This window comes from Danio rerio, chromosome 8, assembly GCF_052040795.2.
Source record: "Danio rerio strain M-AB ecotype USA chromosome 8, GRCz13ab, whole genome shotgun sequence".
Classification (NCBI taxonomy): domain Eukaryota; kingdom Metazoa; phylum Chordata; class Actinopteri; order Cypriniformes; family Danionidae; genus Danio; species Danio rerio.
Genome location: NC_141028.1, coordinates 52528224 through 52549381, shown reverse-complemented (window position 1 = coordinate 52549381; position 21158 = coordinate 52528224). Strand labels below are relative to the sequence as shown.

The 21158-nt window shown below is 37.2% G+C and overlaps 1 protein-coding gene and 1 pseudogene across 1 annotated transcript in view; one reads left to right on the top strand and one right to left on the bottom strand.

Moving 5' to 3' along the window:
- Nucleotides 1-21158, bottom strand: part of grk5l (G protein-coupled receptor kinase 5 like) — a 785510-nt gene that overhangs the window by 257254 nt on the left and 507098 nt on the right. The window lies entirely within an intron of this gene.
- Nucleotides 8030-8676, top strand: LOC147835790 (uncharacterized; annotated as a pseudogene).

Below are 21158 nucleotides of genomic sequence, written 5' to 3'. Positions count from 1 at the left end.
CATTCCTAGTTTGGCATAGATTGTATCTTAACTATTTGATCTATTATTTGACGGTCAGTTACCCTATCTACAAAAGAAACAAGAAGTGCTTCAACACAAGGTGCTGAATCGCCAAAACACCAAGATTACACGCCAAGATTATGGCATGTAAAACGTTGTTCTCTTTATTAAACATTTATTTTTGAAATGTTACTATAATGGTTTATAGCTAACTGAAATGTTCAGTTCTTGATATAACATATGGATGTTATGTTATGTAAGTCAGTAATTGTAATGCAGCATCATAATGAACAAATATGCGCTAGTCATTGGCTTATATTAATAAGGAGTTCAAAAATGGTCACGTCCGTAACGCAAAATTGTAGTTGTTTAAAGCAAAGACCTGAGATGAGTTGGCGATCATAATTAGTATGGACATATTTTGGCTTTGTATACAAAGTTTCATTTTATTTGTTATAATATTTATTCCACAATATAAACTTTTTCATTAAATCGTTACGGACGTGACACGTGAGTGAAGCTGCGTGATGTCTTAAATATGTAGCTCATAAATCAAAAGGGCAGTAATGTTATGAAAAAGTAAGGGTAATTATTTATACTACAGACTCCAATCCTTCTGCAGAATGATTACTGTTAACATAAAGCATGAAAAAGGTGAGTCTTTAATCCCTTTTTCTAAAGCACAAAATGTGGTTGGATTATAATAAAATTTACCATTGGCACAATTCTCATATTTAATGGATAAACAAACCAATTTCCTTAAATATTCAACAAGAGCACATCATTACAATAAAATATAGACCTTAATGAGCAAATTTAAATAGGTTTTGTTATTTTGGTCAAAAGTTTATTTTTTCATGATAAGGTTGACATTTTCATGGAATTGCTCATATATATTTTAAAATCCTGATCGGAGTATTCATAAACAAAATTTGTTACAGTAATAAATGCCAAATGAAGGGGTAATGTTTTTTTTTTGTAAGAAGAAAATCCATATTTAAAATTAAATGAAAACCTGTATAATCTTTTTATTTTTATATTTTTTCTCAGAGGGCGCATCATCTTTCTTTAAGCCAGGTTTTGGCTTTTGCTTCTGGTTCAACCTCTATTGCCAGGCTGGGTTTCCCTGTTGAACCAGCACTTGAGTTCTTGCATTAACAGGATAATGAGCTAGACAAATTTTTTCCAGAAGCAAATACATGTATAATTGTTTTGAGGCTGCCCATGCATCGAGTATTTGATGACTTAGAGATTTACAAGAAGGAGGGTATTTTACAGGCCCCCACATTTGGGCTAATGTAGTTCAGTCATTGGCAACCCCATTCAGTCATTGGTGAGGCAACCCCATTACATATTGTTCTTTTTTGTTTCTTGTGTTTGTTGTCATTTTTTGTGTGTGTGAAAATAGTGGTGAATAAAATTCTGTTCATGTTGTTTTTGTGTACACTAAAAAATTAAATCTTGTGTTTAAGTACTCATGTCAATTTGTGATGATAAAATTAATATTAAAGGGCACATAGGTTACCCATTTTTTCATATTTATTATAAGTCTTTTGTGTCCCCAGAATGTGTCTGTAAAGTTTCAGCTCAAAACACCCATCACAGTATTTATTATAGCTGTTTGAAGCATCTGTTTTATAGCTGGGAAAAGGTTGTTGCTGTTTTTTTGCACTGGGCCTTTAAGGCTAGTCATCCCCGCCCACCCTTCCCACGTGCCTGTCAGCAACATGCCTCAATCGCCGCCCTCGGCTGCCTCAGGAAGCAGATCTCACGTAAGGTTTATGAGAAATACTACAGTAAGAACTTTACCAATCAATCAGTATTTGATGCTTTTTTTGTGGAGTTGCAACAATAAGTTCACGCACACACATCGCAGACACACAAACACATAAAGCTCAGACATGTAGCGCAGACACACACAAACATAGCATAGACACGTAGCGCATACACACACACATAGCACAGACACGTAGCACACACACACACACATAGCACAGACACGTAGCGCAGACACTAGGGTTGGGCATCTAAGCTATAATGCCGATCCGATACGCATCTCGATACAAAGAATACGATCCGATATATTAGCGATACATTTGTGACATTGCGATGCAACACGATACGATTCACACCCATATCATGATACGATGCGATATTTCAGCACTAACTAATTAGTTCAAGTTTATGAGATTATGTGAAAGAGGATGCTGTGCCATTGAATGAGTTTGATTATTTATTAACCAAGCAAAACCAAGACTTTTTTTACAAACTGGCTCTTCTCTCAGAGCCAGAGTGTCAGTTTACAGTAGAGGGCCATTTTAGAACATATAGCACATTTTATTTAAGTATTTTCAAGATAAACAGAATGTATAAGTGCAATATATATTAAAAAAATATGTATATATTTGCACTCTTTCAACATAAATAAATTTAGCATTGCACAACAAGAATTGTGATTTAACTTTTCAACTATGAAAACAAGTTTTACAAAGATATATTTTGCCACTGATTATTCAAAACTTATGGTCGTGAACTAGCAGTGTTATGCTGCTTTGAAACATCACTGTCACTGTAAACAACAGGCTAATAAAAATATAACAAACCAGCAATCTTCTTGCTGTGAGGTGGTCAAACTACCCACTGTGCCACCGTGACACCCAATTATTTTTATCATTATTATTATTAATATTATTATTATAATTAAATAAAAATTAACAGGAGGAGGTGTTTAAAACTATCGTTTTCCGTGACACTAGGCTGAATATCTTTGCAGATGAACAATGCAATAGCATTCGTTATTGGCGTAGAGCGAGCAGAACTGTTGCGCATGGAAAAAAAACTTGCAATGCTTTTCTCACCACTTTTGGAGCTGGTTGAAGCAGTGCGAAAGCCGGGGATGCAGAAACACTGGAAGATGCTTTCACAACAACACCGTGGCGCCGCTTCAAGTGAGATTTCAGATTAGTCGTACTGCCCGCGTATTTTACAGATGCGCGGCACATTTTGCAAATTGCATCTGTCCTGTCATGTCGTCCATCCTTAAATCCATAATTTAGATTTAAAACTCAGTGGGGAATAAAATGTTTGTTTTGCTTCTCGCGCTTTCTGAGGGCGCACCACTAGCTTCATCCGCAAATCCGTTGCTAAGGCTTACTTTATGTAGGTCGATTAAATTATGCGCCAAAAACAGGTTGACAACACTTGTTAATAAATAAAAAATACATTCTATATTAAAAATATAAGCTGTATCTCGAAAAAATCGATGCATCTCGCAAAAACCGATGCATCTCGATTTGCTTCCAAAATTTCATTCATCCTCTGCTGCTCAACCGATGCACTCGCATCGTGCACGCGCATGACCGCGTATCGATACATATCGGTTAATCTTCCCATCCCTAGCAGACACACACATACATAGCGTAGACATGCAGACGGTGCGGCTGTGCTGATAAAGTGAATCGCTGTACTTCATTACACACGTGCACACGTTTTAAAACATGTTAAACTTGTACAACTCACTTTTGATCACGTCTGAAGATGATTGATGATCCTAGCAAACTGAACAGACCTTTTATTCCCGGTTGCTTTGCGCTCTTGTCGATTTGATTTTATGCATTACTACGGAGACATGTTAATGCCTGCAGCTGTCAATCAATATTGGTGGGCGGGGGGACTACACACACACACACACACGAGGCTCTCGACGCTGAAAAGGGACTCAGAAATCCAGGATCAGCCTAAAATTAAGATGTTATGTTTTGTAAACAATGTTTCATCTCTGACTTTTCTTACATGTTTAATCCCTCATATAACCCGCACGCCTGGTACTTTTAGGCCTTTTTAGAGCATAAATATTGTAAGGATGTAGGAATTATTATTTTATGTACTTTTAAACCCCCCCATGATTGGTACCGATGGGTTTCCGCTGACATTTTACAACACATGATGCGTAGAGCATGATAATAACTTGTACGGCATGCATTCTTTATTGCTTTGAATTAATGCTTCTCCGCATGCTTTGGGCAGACACTCAAATTTGCATATGAGCAGACTGGAGACAAAGGAAGTTTCGCGCTCAAACTTTGCTCTGAAATCATTGGTCGAGCATGCTAAATGGGGTGTAATGGAGCCAACGCTTAAAACCTGGCTCCTCCCTAATCACGAGGCAGAACATTCGAACAAAGAACCGCTCAAGGAGGTCACCCCTTTGAGGGGTCTAGCGGCGCTTCTGTGCCGCGTGGCTCGCCTGAGCCCACGCTTTCTTATTTTCCGGCAAAGTAAACTCAGTTTAAAGTTGCGATCGCGTTGCATCCGACCTATATTGCAAACTCCACGCATCAAGAAAGGACATCAAAGGACTACTATCACAACGGAAGAAATTCGCAAAAAGAGAGAGCGCAAATCCCTACACCCTAGGTATTTAGTTATGCGAGTAAGCTGTGCCCCTTTTACCATAAAAAGATGTTTCTCATAATCTTGGTGATCCTTAATAGTCAGTGGAACTGGGGTTGATTTGCCACTCTTTATCTGACCCTTTATTTCCTCGCTTTTCTGCTTCTTTCTGTTTGTTAAATGTTGTATAGATACTTATGCATAGCCTATCTACATGTAGTATACCTTTGTTCTATGTTTTATGTTATGTTTGTGCGTTTGTTCATTATATGTCAGACTAGTCAATAAATACCATTGTAATCAAGTGGATTGTATTGTTTGCCTCACAGAAAAAGTCACTGAAATGTTAGATTCCCCTGCCTAGCTGCTATAAGTTGATCAAAATTTATGAATGATTAATCTACTTTACAAGAAGTAGTAATAATTCCCTTTTCTAAATGAATAGATCATTACCGAGTCCGCTCGGAAGAGCGGCGGTTCTGGTTATGTTTTTTTGGTCAAATTAACTTTTTAAAGTCAAATTGACTTGACCAGAGGTCAGCTGTCATCGCAAAATACAACACTGACTTCAGTTGCTCCTCCACCCTGTCCCTAACTTGACCATAAAGTGCAGGTATAGCAGTGCGTGAAAAATATTTTCGATTAGGGAGCTCGAATCGGGGGTCAATGACTTGACATAATTTTTCTGAAGCCCACGCTATCCACTATACTAAATGGCATCATGTCCTTAGCTAAAAAGTAATGGGTTTTATGATGTTTGGAATGTTTGTCGTAAGGTAGGAATGCAGCCATCTATAATTGCTTCATCGCCTTGTCTTCTGACACAAATAGTTTCGGGGAGGGGGGGAAGGTGATGCAACAGTTTGGCCTAAACTTTTATGATGCCTCATCTTCTGACTCTCAATATAGTCTATCAGGTGGAACTGCTTTAAATGGTGGAACAGATTTGAAGTGTTCCTGCTGCTAGCACCACTCTCTGGCACATTTTGCAGAGCACCGAAACCTAAAGTTTACCAGAACTTAAAAAGCCGAACCACTTCCACACCACTGAATTAGTTTTTCCTCTCTTATCAACTGTTTTGTCTGCTATCTTACTTGCGGAAGCTTCTTCCTTCACATCTGTATTCAGGGCACTCATTTTGTAACTAAAACTTTCTGTGACTAAGCGTAACCAACTGCTGCTGAGCTATGGCAGCGGAAATGTGATCATCACGCAATTGACATCACGCTCTTTCTGACGGCTGAGCACTGACCGTCATTCAGTGAAAAGTGATAATGTATAAATATGCAATATTAACACAGTATCAATATGCAAATGTATATCAAAAAATCAGAAATAGGTTTAAAAATCATATCACCGTTATTGACAAAAAAATCTATTGCGATTATATATTGATATTGAATTGTTGTCCAGCCTTATATGATGGGTGTTTTGAGCTGAAACTGTACAGACACATTATGGGGACACAAAAGACTTATATTAAATCTGGAAAAAGGGGTAACCTAGGTGCCCTTTAAAGTTTTTAATGCTGTACTGTTGCCACCAAACCTCAAATGAATACTCTTTAAATACTACATACTAAATACATACTAATGATAACATGCAACTTGATGTACAAGACAAGAATGACGTATACCTAATAAGGTTTTGGTAAATATAGCCAAGTTCGGTGCAGCATTTTTGACAATGTGTTTGACACATTTGTAAGTAACTGAACCTTGTAAAATTAACAGTTTTTAAGCCTCAATTGCATGACTAACAGCCGTATTATAATGGCATATTCTATGTGAATATGGCCTATTGAGAGCTTGTCATATAACTTGTGTAAATGTGTTTCGCGTTGTCTGTGTTTGAAAGCTACAGGGATAAAGGAAGCAGCAGGGATAAAATTAACCAGCACTTCCTGCAGCTCAAGTAATGATGACACCAGTTCATCCTCTCAGGAAGAAAAGCCGTAGAGAGAAGTAGAGCTGGAAGAGGTAAGAACCATGTGCATCATTAGAAATGGTAAATTTGAGTTTTAATCAACTTGCAATTTATAACCCGAACACTTGTAACCTTTGCATTGTAGTGCTGCAATTAACTTTGAGCTAATTCACTCAAAAAGTTATATACACACACACACACATAATTTAATTCCAAAACTGAATTCCTTTATTAATCCGGGGACACAGCGGAATGAAACACCAGCTTATCCAGCACATTTTTACGCAGCTGATGCCCTTCCAGCCACAACACATCGCTGGGAAACATCCACACACACTCATTTACACACACTCACATACTAGGGACAATTTAGTCTACCCAATTCACCTGTACAGCATGTCTTGGACTGTGGGGGGAAACCGGAGCACCAGGTGGAAACCCACGCGAATGCAGGGAGAACATGCAAACTCCACACAGAAACCAACTGAGCTGAGGCTCAAACCAGCAACCTTATTGTTGTGAGGCAGCAGCACTACCTACTGCGCCACTGCATTGCCTATATATCATACCCTTAAATGGCCTTGCCACTTCATCAGTAACTTTTTGTTCAAGTTGAACAGCACATCATCTGTGGGCATGTTGACCATACCATTGATTTTGTTCTTTTTGTGCTTGTTGTAGATTGTCTTGGGCCAGCTTTCTGTATCACATCAGCTGCTCCCTCATCTCCAGGACGTACCATCCTGTGCTCTTCTCAGCCCTCACCATCTCATTAGGTCCCTGGACCTGTCATCCACATTTAGGAAGTCACACAACACAGCATACATGCTTCCTCCAGATGCTGCTGCAGGAGAACTAATCTTAAGTGACTTTGACTTGGGGAGAACACATTGACGTTGTATCACTGTTTCCTGGCCACTTCCTCCTCGCAAAGCTCCTCATTGTCTTGCGAGTTGCCATCCAACTTCTGACACCAAATGTGAAACAACAGTTCCTTGAGTTGACCTAAAGTCAGGCGAACAGGATTTACCAACAAATGATGGCAACTGATCAGGGAAGATATTTATTTACAGTACTCAGAAGTGTTTCCATTCCCAATCATACAAATAGATCAGAGCTATTTACACACAGTAACAAAAGGAAAATAAATACTTAGCAATGAAAGAAAAAGAATAAAATATGCAAATGTAAACTAAGCATTAGTAAACATAAAATAAGTATAATACGTATAAGTAAAATAAGTATAAGACGTTAACATAAAAATACATATACATTAATAACATAACACTAATGTCTTTATCTTCTATGTTTTATATGATGTGTCATGGCTATTTAAAAACACCAGTGAAGCACTGGTGACAATTCTCTAAACCATTAGCATTTAACAGTAAGTCTAGCTCTGCCCTTTTTGTCACTGTTCTGTTTGATAGGTACCCAAAAATTTGTACAGTACGCTTTTTTTTGGTCCCTTTCTAATTATTACCTTAGTCTAACGAAAATCAAACTTTAAATTCATGCAAATGCTTTTCTAGCAGAGAAAAATCTTCACAATTGTTGAAAATTGATTAGTAAGATGCATTTATTGTTTACTCATTTTTTTTCTTTGCCTGAAATCTCAAAATTACTTCCGACATGTTATAGTCTGATGCAGCATTGCTCAAGAAGACAATGTTCAATCACAGAATAACACTGTGTCTGTCAGCCACAGAAATGTCATCAGTGGTGCCAGCTAAGGATGACAACAACATTGCACCTTATCTTATTGAGAGGGTAACTGGTATTTTATTTAAACCATAGTTACCTGCCAATCAGTTTTGTGGTCCTTAAGAGAATGCTCTGGTGTATATTTTCGGGTTAGTCATTAGGCAGGTTATAAAAAAGCTGACTTGTGATGTATGCTGGAGTAGCCTAGTTAGTGCAGCTGTGCCCACATCTCTTTGTGGCAACGATGATTTGCTAACCTTGCAAAACAATGGAGGCCTATTGGTACCAAATGAAGGTCAAGTAAATATAATTTGCTTGCCTGACCAGTGCATTATATAGATCTCATCTTAACATTTCATCTGCAGGATATCAGTGCTCTGATCTCTGCTGAATAGGGTTGTTAAGGCAATTAGGCTCAGATTATGTATTTATCGTATATTTATAGATTATGTATATCTCAATTTGATTAAGTTCAATTTCAGCTTTAAAACTCAATATGGCATTGACAACAATCATTTTGATTTCACTGATCTTGTCCTGCTTTCATAAATTGAGACAATACCCTGTGGCAAAAGTTCATACTGCAACTGCAAAGCAGCAGTTTGAGAAATAAATTGTGTATTGTTATTGCAGGGGTATTAAGTACTAAATAAAATTCATGACATGGTGTCAGAAGCGGGATACTAATTCAGTGGACACTGTTAGACTGTTACTGTATTTCTCCTATAAGTGAAGAGCTGCACAGTCAAGAAAATGCAAATAAATTTGCCACTGAAAATTTTCTTTTTACATCGACCAAGAGAATGGCCCTAGTGGAAATGCGTTATAGAACAGCCTCAAAATTATCACTGGAAGATGGCAATGTGCAGGCTAATGCACTAATTTGTTTCCATGGGGAAGGACACAGAGAATAAATTCAAATCACTTATGATACCATGTGACGACAAAGATAAATATAGAAAAATACTCCAGAGAAACATAATATATGTACATGCACGTTTTCATCAGCAATGTCAGCAAGATGTCAAATCAGTGGAGGCGTTTGTTATGGCCTGTTTTCATTGAGGGGTACGGTACGATACACTTTAAAGGCAGTTTCCACTGGCAAAAAGCGTACCGAACAATTTTTAAATACACAACAGAGACATTACATGGAAATACTATATACATATAATAATGAGCCATGGATGACCCGAGCTCAAACAAACCTTGTCGTTGTCTTGGTGAACAGCCACAAAGCCAAGAAGAACAAAAAATGCCATGTCCTGTTGTTGTTTTACGAGGCCGTCTATAAGTGCAAACGGTTTTCGCTGTCTCCAGGGTCACGATCACGTCTGTATTTGATATAATGAACTTCTTGAGCTGATGATAATAAAGTTTGTGTGATTACTGAATCACAAGTCTGATCCTTTCAAAAACAGAAAAGGACTAACGCGAGAGCGAAGCGTGAAAAAAAGAAGCCCCACAAAACAGGAGCAAATTGTTTCAGCAACCTGAATCATGAACAAACTGCCATGTTTATCATCGCCTTTTAAACTATTATGACTTTGGAATGATGGAATTACTCTAACAGATGCCACATGTGCTGGTGAAGATTAAAGATGCAGACGAGAGGTTTGATCTGACTGTGGGCTATGTTGCGTATTGTTTTTGAACTCAAATAAGGACTAAATGTATGTTGTGAGTATTTTATCTGTAATTGGTAACATATCAGAGACTGTAAGGGTCTGTATGTGTTCATATAGGTTGCATTTATTTATTTATTTTATATAATTGCAGACATAGGCCATTTCATACTATCATTGATCTGCAGTTATCAAATCATGTTAATAGAAAAGTTAGTAATAAACATTTATAAACAAGTATTTATATAATTAAAGCATCTGTTTTGTGAGAAGTGCTTCTCATATGATATATAAACAACCTGTACAGCTTTACTGTAGACACTTATTCGAGCAAGAAATGCAAGCCTGATAAAAGTGACCCGTACCGTACCATACCACTCAGTGGAAACGAGTCATTAGAGGACTATATGAGCTCTCAGAACACTGATTTTGGTGAATTAAAAGATGAATACATCCAAGATAGGATCATGATTGGATTGAGAGATAAATTTCTGTCAGAAAAGCAGCAGCTTCAAGCAACACGGACACTCACTAGAGCAATTGAAATGGCAGATAACCAAGAGTTCACTAAGAAACAAAATGCAAAGCAATCTGACAGCAAATTAGAAGAGGTAAGAAAACCCCAACAAAAGAGGCAGAGGACAGAAAATGAGTACAGAGTCAGAGATAACCACAAGGCCATAGTGTATAAAATAATAGAGTGACAGGAAGGGTCGAAACAGTGGCGCAGTAGGTAGTGCTGTTGCCTCACAGCAAGAAGGTTGCTGGTTCGATCCTCAGCTCAATTGGCGTTTCTGTGTGGACTTTGCATATTCTCCCTGCTTTTGCTTGGGTTTCCTCCAGGTACTCCGGTTTCCCCCACAGTCCAAAGACATGCGGTACAGGTGAACTGGCTAGGTTAAATTGTCCTGAGTGTATGTGTGTGAATAAGTGTTTGTGGATGTTTCCCAGAGATGGGTTGCAGCTGGAAGGGCATACGCTGTGTAAAAATGTGCTGGATAAGTTGGTGGTTCATTCCGCTGTGGCGACCCCAGATTAATAAAGGTACTAAGTCGACAAGAAAATGAATAAATGAATGAGTGACAGGAATATGACAGGAGGAAATGCACAAAATGCAACAGCGCATAATCAAAAAGAATACTGTAATGCCAAATAAATAAATAAATAAATAAATGTCAATAGTGGAAAATTATTGGGCATTTCGCAGTTGTGTGCCACACAAAGGTTCTTCTTAAGTAACTTCTTCAAAGTTCTTCTGCAAAGTTTTGGTCTTCTTTCAAAGTAAGAATGCACTCATTCCGCCATGGACGGTTAATATTCTTATGGAAGGCCAAATAATTAAATTCAAAATTGATTCTGGTGCAGACACCCTGGTGGCAAGCTTGAGTGCACAGGCAAGATAAAAATAAAAGGAAATGGAAATGGAATGAAACACTAAATATGTGTTTTTCGTGAGCAAGCCCATGTCGTAAATCTTCTAGGACGCAGTACTGCAAATCAGTTGGGGCTAATAAATAGATCAGACGAAATAGGAGTGTTTGGTTCTTCATGACTGATGGCATGCCAACCAGTTACAATAATGCTCAAAAGTACAGTGGAGCCATAGAGCATACATGTAGCTCCTAGTGTACAATCACAATGCTTAAAAACGTAAAATTACAACAGTACAGAATGGAGCAGCTAGGCGTGATCGTAGAGATTTCTGAATCCACTCAATGGTTAGACCCAATGGTGCGAGTCACCAAAAAGAATGGAGACATTAGGATATGTGTTGATGTTCGAATGAATAGATTGAATGATGTAATTTGCGAACTAGCAAGAGCACCAGTCTTTTCCAGCATTGACGCTACCAGCAGGATTTGTTAGAACATTAGCCGATGCCAGCAAGAGGTTGACTACTTTCATTGCCCCCTTCAAGAGGTACTGCTTTCGTCATTTGCCCTTTGGTATAAGCTGTGCTTCAGAGACATTTTAGAAGCACATGAGTGACCTACTCTGGAACATTACTGCTATATGGTCATACTCAAGAAGAACATGACCAAAGACTTGAAGTTCTAAAAGTTATTTATTCCTTAGGGCTGAAGCTAAAAAAGGAAAAATGCAGTTCTAGTCAGAAGGAACTGAGTTTTGTGGGGCTTTATTTCACTAAATAGGGCATTAAACCTGACCCAGAAAAGTTCTGTGCTCTTCAGGACCTCAGCAAACTACAAAATCTGACAGAACTAAAATGGATGCTGAGTATCATTAACTACCTTTGCATGTCCAATCAACATTTGGACGTTTATAAAAAGCTAAAATTTTACGTTCGCTGGCAGTTTAACAGTTGTGCAGATCAAGAGAAAAAACTAGGTCCGGTTTGTCATCTGCATCTTTTATCATTAGTTGTCGATACATCTGGGCAGCTGACACAAGATCAGATTCAATCTTCCGCTTTGTATTTACAAAGATTAAAGAAAGCAACAATTCTTAAAAAAAATATTTTTTGATAAGACAACTATTACAAATAAACTGTAATATTATTACATCCCTAATATGTCTTAAACTTTAATAAAACACAGAATAATGTGTGCACTGTGGTATGGTGACTTCAAAAGAGAGACCTTCGATGGCTCCAGTGATGAACTGGTACTGGCTGAGAAATCAGTACTGAATGATGTTGAGGCCCTTTCTTCATGTTCAGCATTTCTCTCTGATATGGTTTCTGCCATTTCTTGTCTTGTACTGCCAGTGGTCTCTGTTATCACTTTGCTTTACTGTAACCTAATATTACTATAATGACAGTACAGCACTCAGATTAGTGAAAGATGTTCATTAATTAATATAGCAGTATTACAATCCCTCCTATGGTACTGTGAATAAATTCTGGTAATCAAATGCTCCTAAAATGTAATGAAATCCGTGATCAAATATGTACGACAAAATATTTAGATCTGCAATTCTGAGACTTGGAGATCTCTGTCTATATAGAGAGCTGCATATACATTGCTGAGTAATAAGCAGGACTTCCCCTTAATTCAACTCAGTCCACCCAACTCCATTCAAATTTTTTGAAGCTACTTCTCACAAACATCAACATGGTCCTGTATTTTTGACAGGCTATACTTCTCATTGCAGTACAAGCATTCTGTCAGTGGTCTAACGGATACAAGCTGTTCACCCTCAAGAACCTGAACTATTGTAAAGAACAACAACAAATTCACATTAGAGAGCCACGATTATGGGTTTTAAAATAATAATAATGATACATTTTATTTAAAGGTGCCTTCCTGGCATCTCAAGGACATCATACAATAAACAAGAGCAATAAAACAACAAGAGAAATAAAATGTATACAGCAATAGTGCAGATAAAATTAATTATTAAAAAAAAACATCTTAAATAAGTGCGTTTTGAGTCTTAATTTGAATAGTGTGAGGAAGTCAATGTTTCTGAAGGCAGGTGGTAGTGAGTTCCAAAGCCATGGAGCAGTGCGGCTAAATGCTCTGCTGCCCATTGACGATAGATGAGCAGAGGGAACAGACAAGTTGAGGGAGGAAGAAGATTCGCAGGGTGCGAGTGTCACCGACTCGGTCCCAGTCATTCCCCTCGCTGGCCAGCAAAGGGCATCATCACCAGACTTCTAACATTACGTCATCCTCACTGACTGATTGTCTCGCACACTTGCAGCACATCTCATAATCATCTGGCTCACACATATAAGCAGCACACACACACTTCAGTGCGGTCTTGTTCTGCCACAGCAAACACTACTGAGCGTTACTCTTCCTTGCCTGCTTTCTCGTTGCTTACCTGGACTGTATCTCGACCCTGTCTTGCCTGCCGCCTGCCCTGAACCCTAGCCTGAATACTGACTTTGATCCTTACCACCAGCCTCTGACCCATGCCTGCTTACTCGCCTTGTGTTTGCCTGCCGCCAGCCCTTCGACTTGTTACTACTGTGTTTGATCTGAGTTCGCACACAAGAAACATCTGTGTGCTTATTGTTATTAAACTCTGTTTAATAAATTTACTGCAAATGAATCCCTCTGTGTCAGACCCTTCGTTACAGGATTATTCCTCATCTGGACAAGGTAATGTTTACAAAATTTAAGAACGAGTCGATCCTTTGGATTGCAAAAGCTGGAAACCTCCATTCTTTCACCCTGGGGAAATGTTGATAAAGATGGTCAGATGGCAGTATTTATCTACAAAAAATTAAATATAAATACAATACAAGTGCAACAAAACCCATTTACCTGAGGGATAGAAAAAATGTTTCCTATTCTGTTTTATTACCTGGAAAGGAGATTTCATTCCTTTTTTTCTTTCCAGTTCCTGCCCTCTCTAATTTGTTTTTTCTCTACACTTAGGACTTCGCATTCCTTCTGTTTGGGTAGGCAAAAAAAAAAAAAAAAAAGATGGGTGTAGGAAATAATTTTGTATTTTTTTGCCAAAGGTCCAGCAGTGTTGGAGCGTCTTGGCAGATGGCTTTGTGTGCTTAAATATGATGAGAATCTTAAAACGTCCCCTGCAATAATAACAACAGCAGAAACATTATGAACCGTAAATTTGAGTAGCATTAACGTTAACTGTTTATTCCTACATCAAGCATACCAATACCAGAGGTGGAAAGAGTAATAAGAGTAAAATTTTTATTGAAGTAACAGTTACAGGTCTATAAATCTACTCAAGTAAAAGTAAAAATTAACTCATTAAAAATGTACTTATGAGTAAAAAGTATTAAGTAACTTTCTTTTAACACCTGCGGTGGGGTAGAGGTTTGTAGTGTAGTTCAAAAAAACAAGGGGACATAAATCTTCAATTAGTACTTTTTTTATTTGAAGGAACAACTTTACAAATTAAAGAAAAAAATAGAATAGAATAAAAAATATATAATTATTTCAAACATTTGACAGGTCATTCTGTCTAACAATTTAAACTCATAAAATAAGTTCAAGAGATCCATTTTGTCTGAGACACAGGAAAGGTACCCATCTAACTCCCCTGTACCTTGTGACCTTCTGAACTTCATTGAGGAGAAGAAATCATCTTCATCTGATGAATGTTTTTCTTCTTGCTCCACTGCTACCTCTGCCATTTGGTCAAGGTGTTTTCTTACATACACCAGTCCTGTTAAGTGACAAGACACACACATAAACATAGTGCAAACACATTAGGCATGCACGATTAATCTATCTTAAAGCAAAATTGCGATTTGAAAAGGTGCGATTTTTTTTCAAATCGCAAAAGCTGCAATTATTTCGATTATTACTATGGCAAAGGAGGCGAGCACGAAAAATTAAAATGATCCAACTAATGTTACTTAAACAGCAGACAACTGTTCAAACGCGGAAACCCTGGCATATACCCCAATTAGTGATGATGCTTTAAAACAGACCAGGACAAAGCTGTTATGCATAAACAATACAAATAAACTTCTTTCAAGAACAGTCAAATGGTCGCTAAGGAATCAATGGAGTGTGTGCGAGTATTTCTACATTAAATAGTTGAAAAAGTTCACAAACACTATTATTTTTTCGGCGTGAAAATTGCATACACATTCTCCTTGAAAAATGTAAGCACTGTTTTTAACAAAACAAGCCAATTTTCCAGTCTAATAGCACTGTCAGGAACTGCACTCATGCAGCGCAGATGTGACGTTACAACAATTAACAAGTATTATATTACAAGTATTAATAACTTACCTCAAAATGCTTAAGCAGATAAGATGTAGTTTCTATAAGCTGCAAGTTCAGTCATCTTGGGCAAGCACAGCTTGCACTGCATAATGAAACTGTTTTCTTTCTTGCGCTTAAAATCTAACTGGTCATATATACAGCCACGGATTCATTTCGGAAAAATCTGGTGGCATTTTGCAGCCAGCTGAGTCCACATTATTTTAGCTTGTCTTGGCAACCTCCTTCTCATCAAAGCGGTGTCGTCATCTTCTACTGCTGCTGCTGTTGAATATTGGCGGTTGGAGAAGTAAAGTGGTTTCTGGGCGCGCTTTTTTCCCGTTGCATTATTAAAAGATTGGTTAATATCAGCTGTCAATTACTCAGTTCCGATGACAGGGTGCCACAGCCGCGAAAAATGTGAAAATCTGGATCCAAGAGAATGAAAACAACACTGACAGATTTAGTTTTACAAACCAGCTTGAGTTACAACTAATGACGCATCTGATTAGTGATCATGTGCTGAATGTCAATCCAGCATTTACACTTTTCGAAGAGTGGATAAAAGACTTCCAGTGGTTAAAGTCCGCTATGAAAATGACTACAGCATTTACCATAAAGCCGGTGGGACGGAGTTTTCAAATAAGGTGTTTGCCCCTGAATTTGAACATTTTAAGCACGAGATGTTCTAATGTTATTTAATTCTTCATTTAATCATCACGATGCTGTCAAATGTGCGACTGACACCGAGCATGCATTCACTGAGATGAATCTAATATTGCAGCTCATGAAAAGACTGTTACTGCTATTAAGATGAAGTATGCAAATAATAAGTTATATGTCAATATGATCTGTGCAATATCAGACAACAGCACAGTTATTATTGTTAATTTAGTTCATCTCATTCACTTCAAGCAGTGCGTGCAGGGCTGGTGAGCACAGCAGATTTTTGTTTATTTGTTAGTTGTGATTAGAGTGTTAATATATAATAGAATTTGTTAATATAAAACATACTTATAATTTTTGGTGGGTGTGAGAAATTTTTTTTTTTAATTTTTAAGTTAGAAGCACCAGTGCTACCAAGAAAAAAAGGTTAATTTCAAGCCCTGTTAGACCTTAATCACTAGTGGAAATGTCGGGTTTTTAGGAAAATTAATTGAAACCATATAAAATTCCATTTAAAAACTAAGTTGTCCTTTTTTTTAAATTTGTTTAACAACTACAATTTTACCTTTATTTTTTATAGGAAGCTTTTTGGTTTTAAATATAAAGGATTTGTTTTATTTGCTGCTAAGCAGAAACCCCAGACGTATAGTCTATCACTGTTTAAAGTAAAAGAAAAAAAAGATCATACTTTATTTTATTTTTTATGTATAAAAACTTACATCATGAGTAATCTTTTGGCTGTTATCTTTTTTTTTTTTGCTTTATCGAAAACATACTGAAGCGTGAGACCACTGTGTCGTATCGAACCGAACCGTGATTTTTTGTGAACCGTTACACCCCTATCCTCTATTACATACTCAAAAGTACGTATTTTCTCTTCACAAAAACATAACCTAAATAGTTTAGTATGTAAAGTAACGTTGGGCATATCGGGACGCAACAATGGTCTTAATAACTTATATGAAACTTACCTCGTGTTTCGCCACTTCGATCAGTAGGTGGTGATTGGTTTTCTAAAGTATTTGCCATTTCACGCTCCAGTGCTTGTGCAGCTTCATGAACAAGCTGAGGATCACACTTTGCCATGATTTTGCTGCCAATATGTCCCAAATAGTCCTAGCTGTAGCCGTGACAGCCCAGAATGCATTTTCATTTCCACATCTGCTTTCATTTCTTGCGATGTATTAAATGAATTTTTTTTTTGCAGTAAACATTGCCATTTAACAAATTGCATTATCGTTTTGTGTATTGCATTTTAAAATTACACTAGTGGTCCCCAACCCCCCCGGCCCCACTTTCTTCCGCTATCACCCCCTGCAACCCTCCAACACCCGCTCAACACTTTCATCCACAATCACCCCCTGGCTCTTCACTTTCATTCACTATCACCCCCGTCGCTCTTCATTTTCATCCACGATCACCCCCCGCCCCAGGGAATGGTACATTACAAGATGGCTGTAAGGTCTCCCTTTGTAATAAATAGCAGGTAAAACAGTCATTTTACATTCATTGGGTTTTCGTCCATTTTCTGAGGTTTAACCCCATGTCATAAAAATGCAATCACAATAACTGTAGTAGGGCTAGGACAAATTAAAGCGCACTTTAAGTATTTTTAAAAAGTATGTTTATGCTGAATAAATAAATGAAAATATAATATACAAAAATGAAAGCTTGGACAAACCTACAGTTGAAGTCAGAATTATAAGCCCGCCTAAATTATAAGACCGCGTGTTTATTTTTCCCCCAATTTCTGTTTAACGGAGAAGATTTTTTTCAACACATTTCTAAACATAATTTTAATAAATCATTTCTAATAACTGATTGATTTTATCTTTAACATGATGACTGTAAATAATATTTTACTAGATGTTTACTATCACTTAAACAGCTTAAAGTGACATTTAAAGGCTTAATTAGGTTATTTAAGTTAACTAGGCAGGTTAGAGGAATTAGGCAAGTTACTGTATAACAGTGGTTTGTTCTGTAGATTATTGAGAAAAAATATAGCTTAAAGGGGCTAATAATTTTGTCCCTAAAATGGTTCATAAAAAATTCAAAACTGCATTTATTCTGGCCGAAATAAAACAAATAAGACTCTCCAGAAGACAAAATATTATCAGACATACTGTGAAAATGTCCTTGCTCTGTTAAACATCATTTGGAAAATATAAAAAAAAATGAAATAAAAATCGAAAGGGGCTAATAATTCTGACTTCAACTGTATACTGAAAAAAAACGCGCTTTGTAAAGAAATAAATAATGAAACATACGTGGCAGAAAAAGGAATAAATAATATGACTTGGTAATTTTCTTCTATGTAAAATGGTTCACAAAAATACCATAATAGTAATACACATGCTCAACAATGCATTGTTGCTGGCTTGACTGCAGTGGTGTACATCTTTTTTTCTTGTTTTACATCTAGTCTCAGTTTCAAAATATACTGTTATTTGTAAATAGTACTGCTGGTTATAGATTGTCCTTTATTAAAACTTTACAGCAAATTAGAATATTTTATTCTATCTGTTTTAGTGATAAATGTTACATTTTATAGCAACAACCAGCAATTATGTGGTAACAATTCATTCATTTTCTTTTTAGCTTAGTCACTTTAATAATCCGGGGTTACCACAGCAGCTCTGGAAAAAACATCTGGGTGTGTTAAATAAAAACCTAATTACAGCTTATTTTAAATAAACTACTATGTATGACTACTATGTGCGCAGTAAACATCATTTATCTGCAAAATTAATTCCTTTTTCTCCTTTTGTGAAAATGTTTGTTTTTGCAGGATGTGGACTATTTGCAAAAGGTTCATTTTGCAAAGGTGATTTTGTAGTTGAGTACAGAGAGGGATTTATAAATAATGCCGAGCTGGAGAGGAGGATAAATATTTACCACCTGTCTTGTTCCATTTTTATGTTTGAGTTTAAATGGAGAGGGAAAACATGGAGGTAAGAAGTCAGAGTGCACCTAAGCTATATTCGATGTAATATACTGTAATTAAAAAGGCCACATTTTCACTGCTTAGTTTTGATTAGTTTCAAGTTTTTTATTTCATTTTATTAAAGAGTGACCATACACACTGACCATGTAAAAAGCGATTTTTTATTAATTTAATCAGATTAAGGTCATAATTGAACTAAAGAGAAATCGAATTATGACGTGTGGAGTATGCCGATTTTAGTCACATTTTTGAAGTGCATTACAGACACCTTAATCGACACCTGCATTGTAAAATGCATTTTTTTTTCCTCTGTTCAACACGCAGTATGAACTTCCATTAAAACAACACTTCCAGCAGTTCAAAGTTGCATCCAATATCTCATTTGTCACGGAGGGAAACCAACCAAAATCAGTTTCTCCAAGACGTGGAAAAACAGTGTTCAGTCCATGTGTACCTACACTGGGCCTGTCTCTTGACCAAAAATCTGTGTGGAATCATCAATGCCATGATTCCTGGCCCGATCATCAATATAATAAAAAATAACAGAGTAATTAATGAAATTGGGCAACACATGTTGAACAAAGGTGGACTGTCAGATAAAAATAAGCAAGGTGTGCAGGAGAAGATGCAAGAACTAGGCAGATTGATTCACAATGCTAGGTGAGTCACTAGCTTAAATACTCTGGAAGATTGTGTAAATCCAAAAAAATCCATGGAGACTATCAAAACTGTCAAATTCATGATTCCATCACTTGCAAATAAGCTTGGGAATTCCTTGGTTAAAGTAAGCAAAAGCTATTTGAGATTAAGCCCTGACCTTACTTAAAAGCTCAGGGCTTAATCTCAAATGGCAAGCAGTTTGTGAAAAACACCACTGAGTTTTTAGAAGTCCATGCAAGTAAGTGGAATGAGGTGATCTCGAGTACTGCATTGAGGAATATCGGAAGCAAAGTGGAATGTGCCCACTCAATTGTTCAAACAACTGGTACAGGAAATCAATCTATTACACAGGATCAAGCAGCTTCAGTCAAAATAATACCTCCACCTACCACCATTAAAGCATTTAGATCATTCTTAGGAACAGCAGGTTACTATCGACCTTGGATTGAAAATTATGCCTCAATAGCCCAGCCACTCTAGGACATATTGAAAGGTCTGGTGAAAGATTCTGATACTGTTTGTATGGAAGAAACTCAGCTTTATGGTTTCAATCATTTAAAAACAGCACTGTCAAGCACCTGCATTAGGAATTGCACAATCAGATAGGCCCTTTGTGCTTTATGTTCATGAACACTCAGGCTTAATGACAGCATGTTTAATGCAAGATCATGAGGGCAGTTTACGCCCAATCAATTACTATTCTGGTAAACTTGACATAGTCACTCAAGGTATGGGTCCATGTCTTAGTGTAGAACTGGCAGTTTATCTTGCTCTTCAGGCTTCAGCAGTCCGTTTTTAAGATTTTAGATGTTGACAGTCATATTTATGTCCCACAATGCTAAAAACACTATTAGAAGACATATATTTCACTAAAAAATGAAAACTGGTTGTTTTTGCATTATTTCGAGCAAATTCGCTCGTCCAGTTTTTAAAATAAATTTTGAAGCTACATCACAAACATGTGTATCATGATCATTGTTTAAATTCCAGCGTAAAGAGTCTGGACGTCTGTACCAACCGGTACAATGTGATGACAATGTGTTAACCTAATTATCCTAGTTAAGCCTTTAAATGTCACTGTAAAGGGCATATAGTTTACCTCATTTTTATGATTTAATATTAATATTATGGTTCTTCTGAGTGTGCCAGTTTAGGTTCAGATCACAGATCAGATTTTTTATATGTGTTAAAAAGTGTTATTTTGGGTGTGTGTACACAGCTTGCTGTTTTAGGGGTGTGTTGCTTCACATGAAAGTTCGTTTCGACTTCCCGTCCAATAAAACAAGGGGACAGAGCCAAGAGCTCCCCCGCTCTGTGTTTGCAACAGGCAGGCAGACAGAGATAAGCTACATGAGTGAGAGAATCAGAATTCAGCCGTACATTGACGTACGACTTGGACACAGACCAAGCAGAGAGTACAAAATCTTTTGTGTCTTTGCATAGTTTTACAGCCAACTGTGTGCTAGTTTAAAGTGCCGAGCTTGTACACGAGACTAATAACCACGCACACTGAATTAACTTTGACTGAGGAACCAGAGCCGCGACACGGCACACTCAGACACGCACATTCGGATGTTATTTAA